Source organism: Myotis lucifugus, unplaced genomic scaffold (genome assembly GCF_000147115.1).
Source record: "Myotis lucifugus unplaced genomic scaffold, Myoluc2.0 scaffold_2730, whole genome shotgun sequence".
Taxonomy (NCBI): Eukaryota; Metazoa; Chordata; class Mammalia; order Chiroptera; family Vespertilionidae; genus Myotis; species Myotis lucifugus.
This window is the reverse complement of record NW_005873778.1, coordinates 1-16,054: the sequence shown is the minus strand read 5'-3', so window position 1 is coordinate 16,054 and position 16,054 is coordinate 1. Positions and strand designations below refer to the sequence as shown.

The following is a 16,054-nucleotide window of genomic DNA, read 5'->3' as shown; positions in this document are numbered from 1 at the left end:
CTGCCCCCGGCCAGCGGCACCTCTTCGAGGGACAGACACCCACAGCGCAGTGTCCCCAGTCACCAGGTCAGGTACGAGGATGTGCGCGCAGCAGCGCTGACAATGGCCCCAGACGGAAGGCGGAAGGCGCCTGGAGCGAGGTTAATCATTCATCAGATTCACACAACTGGAGGCGACAGACTTTGAGAAGGACCAAACCCCAGCACACACAGTGGACGCGGAGCTGGGGCTGCGGCTGCTGGCCCTTCTCTCGCCTCTGTCCCTCTGTCCCTCAGGGAGGAGGGAAGGGGTCCCAACTGGTGGCAGTCTCTTCTCTGCCCTGGGCCCCTGCCCTGGGGCTGGGTGTCACCCGGAGGCCCCGAGACCCCCAGCAGCCCGGGAGGAGCGTGTGCTGGCCACGCCCTCAGCTGCAGCTCTGAGCCTGTGGTTTCCTGGTTTCCTGGTGCCCCGAGATGAGGAAAGGTCTGTGGGTGCACAGGGGGCTGGGCTGCAGGGTGGCCTGGGCCGGGGCTGCTCTGGGTGCCGGGTGGGAAGTCGTCGTGACAGGTCCTCCCAGGAGGTGGGTGGGGGAACGGCTAAGAAGCTGAGTCATGCCTGCTGGGCTGCCCTCCCTGCCCTGCCCTCCAATTGGGCCTGAGTCACCCCACCTCAGCCCTCGGAGCCAGGAGGAAGTGGGGGTGCAGCTCCCTGGGCCCCAGCCACAGGCCCAGGACATTAGTTCTGCGGTGGAGGAGGCCATTGAGGGAATTAGCTTCGGGTCAGCTCCTTGGACGGGGCCTGAGTTGGTGGGGGAGGGTGGGCTGAGAGTGGCTGGCACCCTTAGGGCAGGGGGAGGGTGACGGGCACAGGGGGTGGAGCAGGGGGAATGCCAGGCTCGGCTGGTCCAGGAGGGGGCGTTCTGGGTGCCCTGCCGGACAGGACCTGGCTTGGCCTCGTGCCCTTCGGGTTCTACCGAACAGGGGCCAGCCCACCCCCCTCCCCGCTGTCACTCAGGGCTTCCCACCCGGGCCACTGCCCCACACCTCAGTGCAGCTCTCTGCACGGCAGGGAGGCCCAGCGTCCAGGCCCACAAGGGCTGGAGCCCAGTCCGCGTGTCCTCTCCACTGGGCCTTGGCTTCTCCCCTGAGCCCCAGCCACCAACGTCCCAAACCTGTGCCCAGTGTGGGGCCGACTCCCCACCAGCAGGGAGCTGCGGCGGGCCTGGCGTTTTGGGGGCATCGAGAGGAGCCCGGGTGCTGCAGGGACACTTGCTTTCTTCAGTCGGTGGTGGACCTGCTGAGCTGTGAAGTCACCACCCCCTCAACACCCCCCCACACACACATACAGGCACACACATACGCACGCACACGCACACGCACACACTGGTGGATTGTGCTGAGATAGAGACAAAGCTCAGAGGCTTTGAGAACAGAACCATATCTCAGGGCTTCAGTCTAGATCAGCTGTGGGCAAACTATGGCCCGCGGGCCGGATCCGGCCTATTTGAAATAAATAAAACTAAAAAAAAAAAAAGACTGTACCCTTTTATGTAATGATGTTTACTTTGAATTTATATTAGTTCACACAAACACTCCATCCATGCTTTTGTTCCGGCCTCCGGTCCAGTTTAAGAACCCATTGTGGCCCTCGAGTCAAAAAGTTTGCCCACCCCTGGTCTAGATGCTGATGAAAAGGAGACCAGGGTCCTAGTGGTTCACAAGCCCTCTGGAGTAAGCACCCCAGGGCCAAGGATTGAGCTCAGAGCCATGGCCTTCCTCCATCATGGCTGCCCTTGGGAAGTGGTTTGGGGGGTCTGGCAGCCACATGGGGAACCCCAGGAATGCCTGAGGCAGACATACACTTGGCCAGGCTGTGGGGGGCCCGGGAGGGCATAGCTGCCTCTACCCCAATTCACTGGGGAGACAAACCGGGCACGCAGGGAACCCCTCTTCGGGGCCCCACGAGGCCTGAAGCCTGAGGTGTGGGGGGTGTTGGGGCTCAGGGGGCACATTGTGGTGGCGGGTTTGAGGTTGGGTGAGCTGCACAGAGCTCTCGAGGTGCAGCCCGGCCCCTGCCCTTGGGGTCTGTGTCCTGCATTTTCTGCCACTTGGCGACAGGCTCGGGTGCGAGCACAGAGGCTGCCCTGCTCTGGGCGGCAGAGGACAGAGGTGCCCGAGGCGAGTGCAGATGAGGGGAGGATGGGCAGCCACGGGGTGTTAACTCGGCCGGTCGTGGTGCCCAGCTACTTGGTCCAACGTTCTGGGTGTTTCTGTGAAGGTGACCTTCACATGTGATTGACAGCTCCAGTCAGCAGGCTTGGACTGAAGCAGATCGCCCTCCATCGCGTGGTGGGCCTCAGCCAGTCAGCTGCAGCCTTGAGAAAAGACTGAGATCCGCGAGGGCGAAGGAATTCTACCTCCAGACGCCTTCTGACTGGAGCTGCAACCTCAGCTTCCTGGGGCTCCAGCCAGCAGGACCCACAGTCACGTGAGCCAATCCCTTCAAATTATCTCTCTAGATGATGGATGATGGATGGAAAGAGGGATGGATGATGGATGATAGATGGATGAATGGATAGATGGACAGACAGATGGATGGATGGATGGATGGATGGATGGATGATGGATGGATAGATGAAAGGAAAGATAGATGGATAGAAGGTGTATAGGTGGTGGGTTGGTGGATGGAGAGATGGTGGAAGGATGGATGGAAGATGTATAGATGGATGATGGATTGATGTGTGGATGGATGGATGGATGATGGATAAAAAGAGGGATGGATGATGGATGGATGAACGGATAGATGGATGGATGGGTGGATGGATGGATGGATGGATGGATAGGTGGGTGGATGGATGGATGGATGGGTGGATGAGGGATGATGGATGGATGGGTAGATGGATGGATGGATGGATGGATGGGTGGATACATGGATGGATGATGGATGGATGGGTGGGTGGATGCATAGATGGATGGATGATGGATGGATGGATGGAAAGAGGGATGGATGATGGGTAGATGGATGGGTGGATGATGGAAGCATGAATGGACAGACAGATAGATAAGCACGCTGTCTCTCTGGAGAATCCTGACCAATACAGGCAGGTATGGGAAAGGCTTCCCTGAGAGGTGCTGTGGGGGGTTGTGAGCCAGGCAGGTGGCGGTGGGCCAAGCAGGGGGGGGGGTTGGTGACTGTTTCGGGGGTACTCAGGGAGGAGGGGCTGGGCGAAAGGCCTCTGGGGGTGGGAGGTGGCTGAGGTTTGGTGTGCAGGCCCTGGGGTGAGGGCCCGAGTTACCGCAGGGACATTGAACAGAAAGGAAGGACAGGGGCCCCCAACCCCCGAGCAGTCCCCTCCTCCTCAGTGTGGACACGTGGGAAAGGGGAGGGACCTGGAACCTTGGATCCATCCCTGAAGAAATGGGAAACGAAGGGAAGTGACGACATACTAGGAAGTGGTGGGCACGGGGAGTGTGAGGAAGAGGAGTGAGTCACTGGGCAAACAGCACTGCCTGCCAGGGCCCTGCGGCTGCCATGACGAAGGACCACAGGTGGAGTGGCTAAAACAACACGGCGTCATCCTCTTGTGGTCTGGAGGCCAGTCGTCCGCAATCGGCCTCCCAGCTGGAACCAAGGTGCTGCTGGCCAGTCCTCCCGGAGGCTCCAGGGCAGACCCCACCTCCTGCCTTTCCAGCTCCTGGGGAGGCTGCGTCCTGGGCGCATGGCCCTGCCGTGCCTCTGACCGCCCCCCCCCCCGCCTGCCTCCTTTTCCCAGGGACCCCTGTGATTCCACTGGGTCACCCAGGGTCCTCCTCCCTTTCAGGGTCCACAGCCAGATCTGCAAAGCCCCCTTTGCCCTGTGAGGTCACATGGGCACAGGCCTGGGGGTCAGAACGGGGGTGCCCTGTGTCGACACAGAGAACATTAGGGAGAGGACAGGACTTCGGTTGGGGGCCCAGAGCGTGGGCGGTGCCGGTGGCTGGACTGCAGAGAGAGCTGTCCCCAAGGACATTGTACCTCTGGGCAAAGTCAGGACAAGGCCAAGGGAGGGAGAGGGACGGAGTCAGCTGCCAGAGCCTGGCCTGGAACCTGCACAAAGGCCAGGGCAGGTGGGCAGGGTGAGAAGCGGGGGAGGGGCAGGCATCCGGAGCCCAGCATCCGAGGGGGACACCCGGGGGTTAAGCGGAGGGGCTGGGGTAGGATGGGTGGGTGCTGGACTTGGGGAGGCTCGCAGGGCTGTGGGAGGGGAGGCCGTGGGGCTGGTTGAGTGAGCTGGGCCCTGGGGACGGGTGAGTTGCCGGGCCAGGCAGCCTGTGGGGTCGGATTGCTCTGCCGACTCACCCGGCCGGTCCGCTGCTGGCCTGTTTTGCGAGCGAGCAGGCTCGGTGAGTGCGGGGATTGAGCAATGCGGTGGCCTTGCCTAAGTGCTCCCGGGCCCTGCAAGTGTCCACAGAACAAAGGCACGGCTTGTGCCTTGGCAGCTGGAGGCCCCTGGGGAGAGGGCACCACCCACACCTCTGCACTCACCTCACCCGCTGCGGCCACAGCTGACCTCGCTCCACACCACACGGCCGGCCGGGCTGGGCCGGGCCATCTCGCCTCCATGCCCGCCTCGACCCAGAGATGTCCTTGCAGAGCCACGGGGAGGGGGTGCCCACATCGCTGGCCCCCAGAGGGCAGGGCCCGGCCACCCTGTCCCGACCTCTCGGAGGGGGTGCAGAGGTGTGCCCGTGAGCCCAGGGGAGGCCTCCACTCCCGGGAGAACCTGCTCTGCCTCGGCTCCCGGAACTGACCTTATCAGTCTCCCCGCAGCTCCCCACCCTCCGCCCACGGGACACGGGGTCCTGTGCCCAGGGGTGGGCCCATGGCTGGCGGTCAGTGCCCGCCGGCTCTCAGGGATGCCAGCTCCCCTGTGGCACCCAGCCCCTCCCGGGCAGCTGGATAAACGGGTTGGGGGCTGTGATGCCCCCCTCTTTGGAGCAATGACTCAGGGGCAGGGAGAGGGGCGGGCGGGGCCCATCCGTCTGATCTTTGGCTGATAAGACCCCTGCCTTCCCCAAGGGGAGGTGATTTCCCCTCAGCAGTCCAGCTTCTCGATCTGTAGGCCCCGCTTTTGCCCTGTAAACCTTCATTTATAAAAATATATATATATATTTTTATTGATTTCAGAGAGGGTGGTAGAAATTTCAGTGATGAAAGAGAATCATCGATCAGCTGCCTCCTGCGCGCCCCACACTGGGGATGGAGCCTGCAACCCAGGCCTGTGCCCCGACCGGGAATTGAACCGTGACCTGGTTCATAGTCAACCCCTGAGCCACGCCGGCCGGGCTGACTTCTCTTATTCCTTTTTTGTAGGATCTGCAATGATCACTCCTACCTCATTCCTGATGTCGATGATTTGTATCTTCTCTCGTTTCTTTCTGAATAAATCTGACTAGATAGTTTCATTGGTTTTCTGTCTTCTACCTCATAGGTTTCTACTCCTGCATCATCTTTTTCTTCCCTCCTTCCCTCCCTCCCTCCCTCCTTCCTTCCTTCCTTTCTTCCTTCCTCTCACTGTAGATTTGATTTGTGTTTCTCTTTTCTGATTTCCTAGGGTGGGAATTGAGGCAATTGGTTTGAGGACTTCCTCCTGCTCGAATGTAAGCACCAGTGCAGCCGCCCAACAGCCGCGTTCATGCTCACCAGTTCTGGGCAGACCCAGAGGCCGAGGCCGGGTCCTTCGAGGTAAGAAACACCCAAACCTGCAGGATTTCGGTGTGTTCACTAGAGCCAGACTGACGACCAAACTCTGCGGCTTGAGAAAACGCTCCGGAAAACGGTTGCAATTAGAATAAAAGCCGAGGCGCGAGGGGGGTCACATGCAGTCCGTGGTGGTAGATTAAGGGGGCGGAGAAAGCAGAGCGGGGAAAGCTCTGGGACTGGATCACGAGGAAACCTGAGAGCCCTGGCCGGTTTGGCTCAGTGGATAGAGTGTCGGCCTGTGGACTGAAGGATCCCGGGTTCGATTCCGGTCAAGGGCACATACTAGGTGAACCGGTTAATGCGGATTTTTTTCAATAGATGGAGTTACATATATGTTGACATATATGCGATTTGATATGTATGCTATTTTGTTGTATTGACAATAAGCTTCAAAACCTCATATGTCAAATTTTCTGAAGGTGTTAACATCATTTTTATGCTTAAAAATGTCGAATTTCTAAATGCCAAAAAAGAGCATTTGTCTTTTGTCCAGTTGATGTGGCACCCATTTTCCTTCCTTTAAGATCCTTCCCATTGCCTGTAAACGATCGGAAATTGTTTGCTGAGCAACGTTTAATCTTTCTGCAAGTTGTTTTTGAGTTTGACACGCATCTTCATCCAATAATGCTTGTCATTGTTGGTCTGGAGGCCAGTCATCCGCAATCGGCCTCCCAGCTGGGCCCCGAATCCAACTTTTTCGGTTGACCTGGACGTTCTTTGTCTTTCACGTCGAAATCACCACCTTTAAAGCGTTTAAACCAGCGTTCACAAGTATCTTGAGCTGAAGCATGTTCACCATAAGCTTCCCGAAGTATACGATCACTTTCAGCAGCTCTTTTCTTCAAAATAAAGGAATGAATTAAAACTTCCCGCAAGTGCTCTTTTTTTGGCATTTGGAAATTTGACATTTTTAAGCGTAAAAATATCTGATGTTAACACCTTCAGAAAATTGGAAGTTTTGAAGCTTGCTGTCAATACAACAAAATAACATGCATATCAAATCGCATATATATCATCATATGTGTAACTCCATCTATTGAAAAAAATCCGCATTATTAACCAGTCCACCTAGTACCTCGGTTGCAGGCTCCTCCCCGGCCCGGGGCCTGGTCGGGCGCGTGCAGGAGGCAACCAATTGATGTGTTTCTCTCACATCGATGTTTCTCTCTGTCTTTCCCTCTCTCTTCAACTCTCTCTAAAAATCAACGGAAAAATATCCTCGGGTGAGGCTTAACAAAAACAAGAGCAAACCCGAGAAGCACATCTTTTCCAGGGTGGGGAGTTACTGACATTTCCTGCACATGGGGAAGGTGTGCAGGGAGCAAGATACCAACGGGGGTGAAACCACACCAGCAGGGGGTCCGGGCGCTGTCACTACCTGAGGCCAGTTAGGAGCTCATCCACGAGCGTGTGTTCCAATCCTGCCGGCAGCAGGCCATCCACAGACCGCTGCCCTGCGCCCACCGCAAGCTGCTTACATGGGGCCGGACAAGACTCCTGGGGCAGCCGGCAAAGGGAGTAAGAATGGGTGTGATGGTTCCAGGTCACAGGCCATGTGGGCGGCTCCATCGTGTGGGCAACAAGGGGTTAACCTGCCCAGCTGGGCAGGAGGAGAGGGTCCACATTCCGAGGTTGACTCCCAGGTCCCCGGGTTAGAACGCGCCTTCTTTAATCAGAACAAAGCCGTCGCGGTGAACAGAGCAGGATTTGTGTCTGAGAACTGTAGCTGGTCCCTGGTGGCCTGTGTCTGCCCCGACCAAGGGCCCTGAGGGCTCCGGCTCTGGTGGGTCTCTGACATCTCAAAGGCAGGTCACCGTCCAGGCACAGGACGGGCGAGGACTCTCTTAAGGTAGAGGTTGGCTCGTGTCGAGGGGACTGCAGGCCGCGGGGGGCTTGCTGCCCCGGAGTGTTTACGTTCCCGCCCTCCTGTGGGTTCCTTCGGTCTCTGAGGTGGGGGGCCGCCATGCAGGCCTCTCCGGAGCCTGTCGGGTGCAGCGTGTGGCCCCGTTTGCATCCGCAGTTCTTGGCTGAGGCTGACATGCAGGGAGCGGTGGGCTGCCCCCTCCCCTGGCGCTCAGGCTGCTCTCCCAGGGGGATCCTGTGGACAGAGCGCTCGGCTCCTGCCGTCCTGGGAGCCAGGGTGTTTTCCTGGTGCGGTCGGTGCGGTTACTCTCAGCTTCTTGCTCCAGGGCTCCTCCGTCTCAGTGACCAAGAACTTCTTTATTTCAGTCTTTTTTAAAAATATATTTCTATTGATCTCAGAGAGGAAGGGAGAGGGAGAGCGAGAGAAACATCAGTGGTGAGAGAGAGTCATGGATTGGCTGCCTCCTGCACGCCCCACACTGCTGATGGAGGCCCCCCCCCCACCCCCAGCATGTGCCCTGACCGATCGAACCCTGACCTCCCGGTTCACACGCCGGCCGGGCTGCCCGCGTCTCAGTGCAGGAGCCTCACTAACAGAAGCGGCGCAGCCTTCGCCCGGAGCTGGTCTTTCCCTCCGAGGAGGCCAGGCCTCCTGGGGGCTCTGCCCAGCCCCTGTGAGCTCCGAGGTTCCCACCGTTGGGTTGAGGGCCGAGCGTTCCCAGTGCTGGGAGCTCTGAGTTTTGTTCCCTCCGCTCTGTCAGGCGTCTGTCCCCATCTCAGGGCGGTTTTCCCGTGCATTCACCCATCCTAGCAGCTGAAAACTTGCAAGGGATCCTCACGGTGCCTGGGGCTCTCCCGGCGGCTCTGCCCACCCCGGGACCCACCATGTGACCTCCACTGTGTGACCTCCAGCGTGTGACCTCCCTGGGCTCCGAGGTCGGCTTAGCTCAGCCGACTGTCAGGCGCCATCTGCGCCTGGAAACCCTCTCCAGGCGGATGGGTGCGCCCCCCCCCCACCATCCCCCGCCCCAGGGACCCCTGCCCTGCTGCCTGATGTCACGCAATGTGTTTTATTCCCCACATTCCCCGCTGGTTTCGGGATGGAGGGGTGTCGGGGAAGCAGCCGTCTCCCAGATGTTTCTCTTCCTGCTCTCACTTCCTTAGGACGTTTTGAAGTTCTGGCCACAACTCATCTGAGAACAAAGACCCCGGCATCTGCCTGGCTCTGCCTCCGGGCCTCGGAGATTTACGGGGAGCGAGCACAGGAGATGGGCTCTCACGGAGGAGACGGGGCAGGTGGACAGCACGTGTTTGGAGCAGGAGGCACGGATCCCAGCGGGGCCTGGGGCCCACGTCCACCTCGATGCATCCTGCGTGGCTCACCCCACCCCCCCAGCACCTCCTCAGCCTGAGGGAAGAGGAGTGTGGCAGCCGTGGGCCTGGGTGAGTCGGCATCCCCTGGACGGAGCGGCAGCGGCACGGCTTGTGCAGCGGCTCCCAGCGGCGGCCCTAGGAGAGGAGAGCAAACCTCACCCGAGCCAAGCGACCCTGTTGTCTCTGCACCGTCACGTAGCACAGCCCCGGGCTTCCTGGGGGCCCCGTGACCCCGATCTCGGCCTCAGAGGCCAGTGGTGAGACCCTCTCCCCTCTCCCTGGACACCCGGGGTACTCAAGGGGTAGACAGCTCGTCGAGGGAGCCAGCAGACTCTGGACACATTTGCAGGGTTCTTTTTTGGTGTGTTTTTTTGATAAATATATTTTTATTCATTTCAGAGAGGAAGGGAGATAGAGACATCAAGGATGAGAGACCATCATGGACCGGCTGCCTCCTGCACTCCTCACACTGGGGATGGAGCCCACAACCCGGGCCTGTGCCCTGACCAGGAATCGAACCCTGACCTCCTGATTCCTAGGTCAGTGCTCAACCTCTGAGCCACACCGGCCGGCACATTTGTGTTTTGAGTGAGAACCTACCACACAGTCTGCTGGCAGATTCGGTGTGGCTGTGAGGGAAGGGAGGGGGCAGGGCTGCCCCTGGCCGAGCTGGACATCTGAGGGCAGAGGGGCACCTGTGAGGGCAGAGCGGGTCTGGGTGGGGGCGGTCAGGATGTGGGGGCCGCGTACCTGGCATTCAAAGCCACGGGAATAAATCAGTTCCCTGGGAACGGAGCGGAAGAGCCGGCGGGCTGAGTGCGGGTGGCGTCCCCTGGAGGGGAGCGAGGAGGAAAATGTCAAATTAATTCACAGCCGGGGGGGAGATGAGTTAGCTCGTACCCCACGCGAAATCGTTCAGAGAGACCCACGATTTAACAACAGAACGTGGGATTTGAACAGAATCCGCGGATGGTGGGGGACAGGGCAGCGGACGGGTGCGAGTGAGGCTCTGGAGCCAGAGGCCCGGCTCACGTCTGCCGGTGGTCGCCGGCTGGGGTAAGTACTGTGCCGGCCTGACACGCCCCGTGGCAAGCGCACCCTCAAGTGCCCCCGAGAGTCACCCGGTACCCAACCCGCATCCTCCCTTTGGTGTGGGTGGCGCCTGTGACTCACTTCTCACTAAGAGTCGAGGGCAGCCGGCTGGCGCGGCTCAGTGGCTGAGCGTTGACCTAGGAACCAGGAGGTCACGGTTTGATTCCAGTCAAGGGCACAGGCCCGGGTTGCAGGCTCGATCCCCAGTGGGGGGCGTGCAGGAGACAGCCGATCCATGATTCTCTTATCACTGATGTTTCTTTCTCTCTCTCCCTCTCCCTTCTTCTCTGACATCAATAAAAATTTTTAAAAAGAAAGAAGGAAAAAAAAAAGAGACGAGGGCAAAAATGAAGGTGATGTGCCGCCCCTCATCTGTGGATGCTGAGTGAGTCCAGGAGGGCTTCCTGGTAGAGGTGACCTTCAGGCAGGCCCTTCTCTGCAGACATCAGACCAGGACTCTGCAACTGTGTGGACATGAATCCTGCCAACGCCCTGCCCGGACCCCCTGGGGGGTGGGGCGTCCCGACGAGGACCCGGCCCAAATCTCCTGAGCTCAGCCTGGGTGGCGGGCAGAGGCCCGGCTGAGTCACTCCGAACGCTGGACGCCAGAAATGCCTTCCGGCCTCTGGTCAGTGCTGCACGGCCGCGGAAAAGGACTACACACGGGAGCTATATTTAGACAAATGTCTGAATTCACAAGTTCTTGGTGAGATACATACGAGTCTGAGAGGCACGGAGGAGGATTCTTAGAAATAAATGCTGCGGAAAGGCCAGATTTGGGAAATTGTCGATTTGTAAGCCCAGGTGAGCTAGCGGCTCCAGGACAGTGGTCTGGGCGTGTGTGTGTGTGTGTGTGTGTGTGTGTGTGTGAGAGAGAGAGAGAGAGAGAGAGAGAGAGAGAGAGAGAGAGAGAGAGAGAAAGAGAGAGAGAGAGAGAGAGAGAGAGATTCTGTCTCCCAAGGACAGATGGCAGTGTCCGGAGACATTGCTTTTTTAAAAAATATATTTTTATTGATTTCAGAGAGGAAGGGAGAGGGGAGAGACAGAAACCTCAATGATGATTCATGCACATTAAACGGGAATTAATTAGAAGAAATATGTTAGAGGCCGGGGAGGGACCACAGGAGGGCTCCAGGGCGGGTCTGGCCGTCTCTCCCGGTCCCAATCCCGGTCCCAATCCGCTGGATCCCAGCAGCAAGCTCACCTACTGGTCGGAGCGTCTGCCCCCTGGTGGTCAGTGTGCATCATAGCGATTGATAGAACAGTAGAATGAAGGGTCGGACGCAGCATATTAGACCTTTATTATATAGGATTTCAGAGAGGAAGGGAGAGGGAGAGACAGAAACTTCAATGATGAGAGAGAATCATCGATTGGCTGCCTCCTGCACACCCCACACTGGGGATCGAGCCCACCACCCGGGCCTGTGGCCTGACCGGGAATCAAACCTCCTGGTTCATAGGTCGATGCTCAACCCGAGAGCCACGCCGGCCTGGCAGGACAGGAATGTTCTTTACAAGAGATGCCGTGCCCTCGTCACGGGAGCCCCTGAGTCCCAGCAGCCCTGCAGGTAGCGCTGCCACAACCCAGGGACAGAGGAGGGTGCAGGTGGGGGACGCTCAGCCAAGCTGCTCGGTGCTGCCTGCCTACGGGCGGAGGGACCCGTGTCTCCACGCACCCAGCTGAGACCCACGGAAACGCAGGTGTCCCCTGGTGCCCGGAGCTCAGGTGTCCCCAGCCCCACCTGTCACCTCTCTCTCCATCTCTCGGCCCCACCCTGCTTCCCCAGGGCATCGGGGAGCTCCTGGCCCTTGGACCCCCTTGTCCCGGCCTGTCCTGGGCGCTGGGAGATGTCCTTGTGCCTCCCTCAGGGGCCTTTGCTGCCCTGCGACCAGGACTCAGGTGACCCTCTGGGGTGGGGTCAGGGCAGGTGTGAGGTCAGGAAGCTGTAGCTTTTTCCCGAGGACCCGCCCTCCCTCCTGGACAAGTGAGGGGGCTGAGGGGACTGAGGGGCCGGGGGGAGGTTACTGTGCTGACCAGGTGCCAGGAGGGGCCCCGAATCCAGGAAGGGGGTCAGCGTGGCGACTCCACTGAGAGGGGCTTCGGTCAGAAAGGTCTGGAGTCAGGGCTCCCGGGATGGGCCCTCCAGGACGAGGAGGCCAGGTCGGGGGGGCTGCGGAGGGGCCCAGGGGGGAAGCCCGTGTGCAGAGGGAGTGCCCACATGCCTGCCAGGGCCTCCGGCTGGGCTGCACGGGGCTGGGCAGGGCGGGCGGAGCCGGGCGGGCTGGCAGGGAGGCAGCGGGGTCGGTGGGAGCAGGTCAGCCGCCTCCAGCAGCAGCCGGACAGCAGGGGGAGCTTGGAACCTGGCTGATCTCGTCTTCCTCCCGCGGTCACCTGGCCACCTGAGCCCTGGCCCTACGGTGCCAGCCTCCGAGGCCGAGGCGTGCTGACGGGCTGGTCGAGGGTCCCAGGCCCCTGGCTGCCCTGGGGGTGGCCACCGGGAGTGAGAAAGGCCCACCGAGGGGACATGTCGGGGGCTGAGTCCTGGGCTCCCCGGCTCTCAGCTGTCACCTGCAGACCACCAGCAGCAGAGTGGGGGGCCCAGCCAGGGCCCGGAGGAGCCCCGAGCCTGAGTGGGGAGAGCTGCAGGCCTGGAACGGGACACCCTCTCCGGAGCTTTGGGGACTCTGGGGGCACTGGGGGGGCCCTGGCTCGTTCCTAGTTCTCTGTGATGAGCTCCCCAGCGCTTGCTCAGGGGCCACACGTGGTCCCTTGGGGTCCTGGCAAATGGGAGCTGTCTCGTCACTGTAGGCTCGGGGGGCCCCCGTCCCCACTTGACAGGTTTCGCCTGGCATCACGAGCACCAGAGTGACCCCGATGGGCCGTCTGCTGCATGGCTGGCCCTGGAAGTGGCCTCCAGACCCCCTCCAGGGCCTGTCCACACCCACAGCCCATGGTCCAGCCTGGTGCCGGGGCCCAGTGTCCCTCGGGCCAGATTCAGCGCAGCCCACCCAGCCCACAGGGGCAGGAAAGCCTCGCCGCCCCACGGCCCTCACACCTACTTGGAGGGGCTCCTGGGCGTTCTGCACGGCCCTGGGGGCCGGGGAGGGGTGGCTGGCGGGGGGGGGGGCGGGGGAGGGACAGGCTGGTGCCAGGCCCCGAGCTCCGAGTGTGGAGGAAGCGCAGGGCCCAGGAGGTGGGCAGTCCCAGGGCCAATGAGAACGAGAGGGGACAGGGGTCCTCTCACCTGTGGGGACACCGGCCAGCGGAGATCCCGAGGGACAGTCCCTCCAGAGACTACACACCAGCCCCCCCCAGAGAGTCCGAGAGAGGGGGCCCTTGTCCTGGCTCACAGGGCAGCTCTGGGGAGCCGGGACAACGAATTCCCTGTGCCCCAGGGACCCCCGGGCAGGAAGGGGCACAGGGGCACACCACCTCATCCTGGCAGAGGCGGGAGACGGTGCAGGCAGAGCGCAGCCCGCCCCGAAGAGGGCCCGACGGGGCAGCGTGCTGGAGCCGGCCCGTCTCCCTGGGCCGAGTGGGGAGGTGGTCGGCCAGCGTGGCAGCGGGGAGCAGGGTCTGTCTGTGGTCCCCGAGGTAGAAAACCCACCTCCCACCTCTGCCCCCCACCCCCTGGCCTGGCCCTGGGCCCTGCCGAGCTGACGGGGACGAGTCTGGCGGCCGGGAGGCCATGGGCGGGCGGAGGGGCTGCCTGGGCGGTGGAGGGGTGGAGGGGTGGAGGGGCGGCGGTGGAGGGTCTGGAATTTGCACGCAGCCGCTCCCTCCCCGCTGGCAGCCCGTCCAGGACACGCTCCATGTAGGGAAGGCTTTGATCGCATGTCCCACCCGGAGGGTCCCCCTCTCCCCGCCACGGCCTCCCGCCCTGCCCCCTCTCGCTGCTATGCCAGCAAACGGGTTTGCGTTGGCGCTCGGCCAAACCCTGGAATGTGCCTGCTGGCCTGCGGCGGCTGTTCCTGGAACAGGGACGACAAAGCACAGACTGTCTTGGAGGTGGGGGCGGACGGGCCGCAGCCTGCCCGGAGTCACGCAGGAGCCGGTGGCGCGGGGGGAGGGGGATGAATGGGCTCACACAGGCCGGACACCCGTGAATGGGCGCCGAGCGTCCAAGCACAAGGCGGGCTTGGAACTGGCCAGCGGGGGCCCCAGACCTGGACGAGGGCCGCCGTGAGGGGTGGGTGCAGGCGCTGAGGGGACACGCTGCTGATGTCCCCGGTGAGTGGGGCGCAGAGCACCCCACAACGTAGACCTCTGTGTGATTCAGGCCCTCAGGGGCGGGTGCCGCGTCCGGACCCCGGACAATTCGGGGAGCATCTGCACGTGGTGGTCACAGGCGTGTCGCCTGGACGTGGGCCTGGGGTTCAGGGTCAGCTCTTCACGGTCAGGAGTGGGGTCGCGAGGCCCCTGCATGAGGGCGGCAAAGCTCCGGGGACTGGGGCAGCTTCGCCCGATGCTCGAGGGGTGAGGGTAGCCCGCCCGGCAGCATCACGAGTGGGCAGAGACCCGGCTCACGTGGGCAGGCGTGAGAGGCAGGTGTGTGGGTGACCCAGGACCCTGACAGGAGTGTGGCCCCAGGAGTGCAGGCAAGTGGGGCAACACGGATGGAGGGGGCGCCGGACCTCAGGCGGCAGGGCTTTCGCCCCCAGAGGCCCTGGGAACTGGGGAGCTGTGTATCCGTCAGGTTGGCGTACGGAGGAGGGGGTACAGGCTGCCCAGACACTCAGAAAACTGTGGACCAGACGGTGAGGCCCGGAGCCAAGGACTGGAGGCTGGAGCCTGGCACGAGGAGGCTGGGCTGCCTCGGACCTGGAGGACGGACCGGGCGGTCCAGACCTGCTTCTGCACCCAGGACTTCGGGGTGACAGGGACCAGCCCCGTCTGCTCAGGGGAACCAGGCTACCCGACCCTCTCGGGGTTCAGGTGGTGGCTTCCAGCGGTGCCATGCTGAGTGTCACCCAGACCCTCAGAGTGTGGGGCTGTATTGCCCGTACTATTGGGGTACCAGGTCCTCAGTTTTGCAGTCTAACAGAGCACCCCTCATCCTGGCTACAGAAAGGCCGAGAGGACAGGTAACATAGAGGTCACCCCAGTTCTGCAGGGAATGGGGTTCAGTCTGTTAGTGCTCGGTGCCTCAGGAGCACCTGGCTGTGGGCTCCAACTCAGCTCTCCAGCGGAGTGGGGTGCGGTCCTCTGACACTCCGACAGCGGGGTTCAGAACCCCACACGCACACTAATGGTTTCAGGACCCCAGGTACCCTGTGGGGTACAGGACCCCACACTCTGACTCGTGGGGTCCAGGCCAAGACATGTCTGGGTGGGGACGCCCCTCTGGAGACGGGGGCGGGCCGTCCCAGACACCTGGGTGGCGGAGGGCAGGCGCCCAGCACACGGATGAATAGCACACAGAGCTAGACACAGGGATGAATGGGACCCACACAGGCGAAGGGGGCGGATGGAGTGGGGCGTCCAAACCGCAGGCGGAGGCCACCGGCCTGGCCTGGCACACGGGCCGAGCGAGACGTGTCAGTTGGGCCTTCAGGCAGCTTGGGGCCAGCGCGTGGGGACAGGCTGTCCAGGGCCCTGGTGACCACAGAGCAGCGTCCCCGTGCCCAGACTGGGAGCGTGCCGCCCAGACCTGGGGTGGGACGGGAGAAGGCTGCACGGGGACTCGGGGGTCAGGCGTGTCCCCAGGCATTCGCAGGAGTGGGGGAGCTGCTCGGACGCCAGGGTGCCCTGGATGAGCTAGACCCCCCAGAGCTGCAGAGGGGCTCATAGGCCCCTGGAGATGCAGTGACAGGGTGGGGTGCAGACCCTGGGAGGGACCCCAGTCCCTGGGCCACAGGGAACCTCACTTCTATAACGGGGGTTGGAGCACCGGCATTTGGGGGGTGGGTTACATACTGCAGTGCAATCAGAGGTGGGGTATGTCCCCTCAATTTCCAGGTGAATTGGTTAAAATTCACCCCCAAACTCCAAAGAGTGGGACTC

The 16,054-nt window shown here is 61.4% G+C and overlaps 1 long non-coding RNA gene across 2 annotated transcripts; it reads left to right on the top strand.

Moving 5' to 3' along the window:
- Window positions 1-2,056: 2,056 nt before the first annotated feature.
- Window positions 2,057-10,777, top strand: LOC106695753. Of its 2 annotated transcripts, none has more exons than XR_001346784.2 (4): window positions 2,057-2,466; window positions 5,573-5,703; window positions 8,749-9,027; window positions 10,369-10,777. It is a non-coding gene; the product is annotated as an uncharacterized LOC106695753 (long non-coding RNA). The 2 variants fall into 2 exon arrangements; XR_001346785.2 differs by lacking the exon at window positions 10,369-10,777 and adding an exon at window positions 9,358-9,409.
- Window positions 10,778-16,054: the final 5,277 nt, after the last annotated feature.